At 32.4% G+C, this 5,000-nt stretch overlaps 1 protein-coding gene and 1 non-coding gene across 4 annotated transcripts in view; both read left to right on the top strand.

Annotated features, from left to right (window-relative positions):
• LOC137616297 (uncharacterized) overlaps positions 1 to 5,000 on the top strand; it is a 308,280-nt gene that overhangs the window by 7,161 nt on the left and 296,119 nt on the right. The gene's annotated exons all lie outside the window — the stretch shown is intronic.
• TRNAI-AAU (transfer RNA isoleucine (anticodon AAU)) lies at positions 4,664 to 4,737 on the top strand. Its single transcript has one exon. It is a non-coding gene; the product is annotated as a tRNA-Ile (tRNA).

Raw genomic sequence — 5,000 nt, 5'->3', positions numbered from 1 at the left:
TTCCATTGTCTTGGATTAGAGTTCTCTTTCTTTAGGGTACACTCGAGCACGCTGTTTCATCTTATTTCTCACTCCTTTTTTTCAAGTTTTATAGTTTATATATCAAAGACATAATTCAATGTTGTTACTGTTCTTAAAATATTTTGATATCTTAAGTTGTTTATTACTTGTAGTTCATTTCCTTGTTTCCGTTCCCCACTGAGCTATTTTTCCCTGTTGGAGCCCTTGGGCTTATATTATCTTGCTTTCCAACTAGGGTTATAGCTTCGTTTGTAATAATAATAATAATAAAAATAATAATAATAATAATAATAATATAAAGTTCATACTCTCTTGACCAAGACTTATTTTCTGTATCGGTTATTGAGACTTTTTTTTTTTTCTTTTTGCACAAACATAGTTTCAAGTTGCCGTTTTTTTCTTAAAAAACAAAATCTTGTTTAAACAAACCTCTTGCTCCCAGCAAACAAACAACTAAAATGCCTTTTAGCATGGCAGTGTTCAAGTGCACTGAAACGCCATAAGTTGCAAACAAGAATTGTGACATTCCCTTCTAGCTCAAGATTATAAACTTATTGTGAGTAAGACATACGAATAAGAAAAAACTAAACTTTGAAGGACTTGACTCAAATTTTTAAAGAATGGTTTCTTAATAAACGGGAGCAGAACTGCTGAAGTCCTATAATTGTCGGACGATACTTAACGGTTGTTACTTACCAACGACCCTATCACGTGCTTGTGTATCGGGCCATTGCGTCGTGTTCAGATGGTTGTCTATTCAGAAACAAACTGATCCACACCGCATTACCTTTAGAGTAAATTACGTATAATCTTTTTTTCACACCGCATTCCCATAGAGTAAATTACGTATCTTTTTTCAGTTATTTTTTTCCACACCGTATTACCTTTATAGTAAATTACGTATAATCTTTATCCAGTTATTTTTTCCACACCGCATTACCTTTAGAGTAAATTACTTAGTCTTTTTTACAGTTATTTTTGTATGCTTCTTATCTTTCACATTTTATCCTCTCTTACCAAGGTCTATAGACCTTGCCTCTTACGGCCTTTCTTAACGTATGAGCCCGCGAAGTGCCTTCCAGCATTGGAAAACCTTTGAATTTGAATGCATCTAATTGTTTCTGAGGACCCAAGAATTAGGGTACGCGAGGTCTTCAATAGTTTTAATAACCTAGAATACCATTAGAGTAATAAAAGTAATAAAACGATGAAAACTGCATTGTGACCATTTAGCACCGGCCCTCTGTCGGTTTATTCCTAGATTTAACCACGTTCAATTTGCTTAAATTATTTGAGCGTAATATCCCTTCGGCGATATTATTATTATTATTATTATTATTATTATTATTATTATTATTATTATTATTATTATTATAAGCTAAGTTACAGCCCTAGCTGGAAAAGCAAGATGCTCTTAGCCCAAGGGCTCCAACACGGAAAAATAGCCCTGTGAGGAAAGGAAATTAGGAAATAAATAAGCTACAATGGAAGCGATGATCAATCAACAAAATATTAAAAGAATAGTAACAACATTAAAATAGATCTTTCATATATAAACTATAAAAACTTGAAGAAAAACATGAAGATAAATAAGATAGAATAGTGCGGCAGTGTACCCTGTAGCAAGAGTAATTATTATTATTATTATTATTATTATTATTATTATTATTATTATTAGCCAAGCTACGACCCTAGTTGAAAAGAACGATGCTATAGTTAACAGGGGAAATAGCCCAGAGAGGAAAGGAAATAGTGTGCTATATTCAAATTTCCATTTCCAAAACATAACCAGTTTTTACTATACGGCGTAATTGTTTAAGATTTTGTTCTGCATGCGGCTTTAGTGATCAACTATTAAACGCTTAACTATACTCATTATTTTTAATGAGACGCATTTGCACTGACTCGCAGTGGTGCCCTTTTAGCTCGGAAAAGTTTCCTGCTATCTGATTGGTTAGAATTATCTTGTCCAACCAATCAGCGATCAGGAAACTTCTGAGCTAAAATGGCACCCCTGCGAATCGGTGCAAATCTGCCTCACTAAAAAGAATTGACTATAGTTATTTTTCAACGGGTCCTAGTTCCACGTAGTCCGTTTGCTATCTTAATAGATGTTCACTTGTATGAATTTAATCTTGCACAATTCGTTGTAGTCCGAGATTGTCTTAGAAAATCTTCCAGAAGGTATATAGGCCATCCTGATTTTCCAACTAGGGTTATAGCTTAGCAAGTAATAATAATAATAATAATAATAATAATAATAATAATAGTAGTAGTAGTAGTAGTAGTAGTAATGATGATGATAGTGTTAATAATAAAAATAATAATAATAATAATAATAATAGTAGTAGTGATGATGATGATAGTGTTAATAATAAAAATAATAATAATAATAATAATAGTAGTAGTGATGATGATAGTGTTAATAATAAAAATAATAATAATAGTAATAATAATTCCCAGTTATTACATCAAGGAATTGTAACCGTGAGACATCCTTACTTAAAACTACGGTAACTAGCATTCCCCCCTCCTTTTATTTATACAGTCGAAGCTGATTAATATTATTTTTACCAGCGATACCAAAATCCTAATTGGAAAGGCAGAATGCTACGAGGCTCAGGCCTCCGACAACGAAAGCAGCCCAGTACGTAAAGGAAATTTTGACAAATAAGGGAATTTAAAACATCGATATCAGTAACAGCGTTAAATGGATTATTATTATTATTATTATTATTATTATTATTATTATTATTATTATTATTATTATTATTATTATATAAGCTACAATTAACCCTAGTTGGAAAATCAAGATGTTACAATCCCAAGGGCTCCAACAAGGAAAAATAGCTCAGTGGAGAAAGGAAATAAACAAGCTACAAGAGAAGTAATGAATAATTAGATTAACATACTCTACGAACAGTAACAACATTATAAAAGATATTTCATAGATAATCTATAAAAAAAAAACTTGTTAGTCTGTTCAACTTGAAAAATTATGAAGAAACAGACCAAATGTTTCTCATAAGTAAATTTGCACTCAAGAATCACACAGAATTTGAATGTAGGTGTATACAGTTAAAGAAATATTGGTGATGAAATGATCTTAGGCTAATTAGTTCTAGTTTATGGGAATTAATTGATAAGTTACTAGATGGGTCTTAGAGTGCTTGTGTTAACAATATTTGGTAAGAATGTATGTGAATGGGACAACATTAATATTAATAGTAAAAACGAACGCTTCATAACCTGGGACGACACGGTTTCCATCTGTCGGGAAATTTTGAAACTAAGGAGCTACCCGAGTCTTATGTGCGGACCAGACTGAACCTAGAAAATACTGCCGTGGTAAAGTTGAATAATATGTAAAATAATAAAAATAATTTCATATTATTGTATATCAGATCATAATAAAGTATATTTTCATCATAAAGAAAAACTATTTGACCAGTAATAAGAAAGGTATCGCCTGTCCCTTCCAAAGTTTGACAGTAATATGCCGGAAAATTGCTTATGTGACCAATATTGCAGCGTTTTTCTTTCTTTAAGATGTTGGTTCTTACCACATCTTATGGAAATCTAGTTTACTCTTAGATTTATCATTACTTAAGTCTTTTAATATCCTTTTTAGTTTTGTCCGCAATTTTTCTTTTCAATGTTGATATTCCATAATCACTTTTTATGCTTGTTTCATATATTTACAACCTGGGTCCAATATTTTTCATATTGATCTTATAAGTGAGGGAAATTCTATAGCTTAATTTATGTACTTTTATTTATTTATTTTTTTGTGTGTGTGCCAGATCGTGGATTCTCAAGCATGCAATTAATAAACTTCGCCTTGCTTATTTAGTTTGCACCATTCTTTTTACTTGATCGTGGTCCATCTTACGCCTTATTTATCCTTTTCCCATACATACATCGAATAGTCTTGCCTATTTTTTCCACATTCTCCTTATGTCTTCATGCATCTGACAACACCGAAATTACAAAAGGATTCTTCTATGGTAAGCAGATCTTCTAGGAGAAGGACACTCCAAAATCAAATCATTGTTCTCTATTCTTGGGTAGTGTCATAGCCTCTGTACCATGGTCTTCCACTGTCTTGGGTTAGAGTTCTCTTGCTTGAGGGTACACTTGAGCACAGTATTCTAGCTTGTTTCTCTTCTTTTTTGTAGCTTTTATATAAAAAGGTTTATTTTAATGTTATTAAAAGATGTTATTGTTTATTGCTTCTCTTGCATACGATTTAGTTTCTTATTTCCTTTCCTCACTGGGCTATTTTCCCTGTTGGATCACCTCGGCTTGTAGCGTCTTGCTTTTCCAACTAGGGCTATAGCTTAGCAGGTATGATAATAATAATGATAATAAGGATATTAATAATCTGGACCGTGACAGGTGCGCGAACGGGCGGAACTTATCAAATTTTGGCAAGGTAACACGATCTTTAGACTTTGGGTAGCACTAAATTGTGATATTTCGTTAATCGTAAAAATAACTTCTTAATATCGTATTTCAGACCAGGATAAACTTTTTTTCTTCAAACCTTCCCCTAAAGTACCAATAGTATGAAATGCACTGTTGACGTCGAGTAATATATTCAAATCGAATATTACAAGTGAAGACTCCTTTGTAACGGGTTGGCCTGTTAGCTCAGTTGGTTAGAGCGCCGTGCTAATAACGCGGATGTCGAGGGTTCGATCCCCTTACGGGCCAGTGGTTAACTTTTTTTTCGGTTGCAATTTCGTTATTTCATAATGTTTTAAAGATTATTATTGATGCTAAATAATGTGACAGCATTTTGACTTGAATTTTAATATCTCGAACAAGTCTCTCGTGTTACATTTATTAATTGTATTTTCAAGTAGGGTTAGTGAGATTTTAATCGTGTAACTGCATAAATGGTTTTTATATGCAATTCAATCTTGCAGACTAGTTAAGTATCTGAAAATATGGAAATTACAATCTAACGTAGGGTG

Source organism: Palaemon carinicauda, chromosome 22 (assembly GCF_036898095.1).
Source record: "Palaemon carinicauda isolate YSFRI2023 chromosome 22, ASM3689809v2, whole genome shotgun sequence".
Lineage (NCBI taxonomy): Eukaryota > Metazoa > Arthropoda > Malacostraca > Decapoda > Palaemonidae > Palaemon > Palaemon carinicauda.
This window is presented reverse-complemented; position numbering and strand designations above follow the sequence as displayed.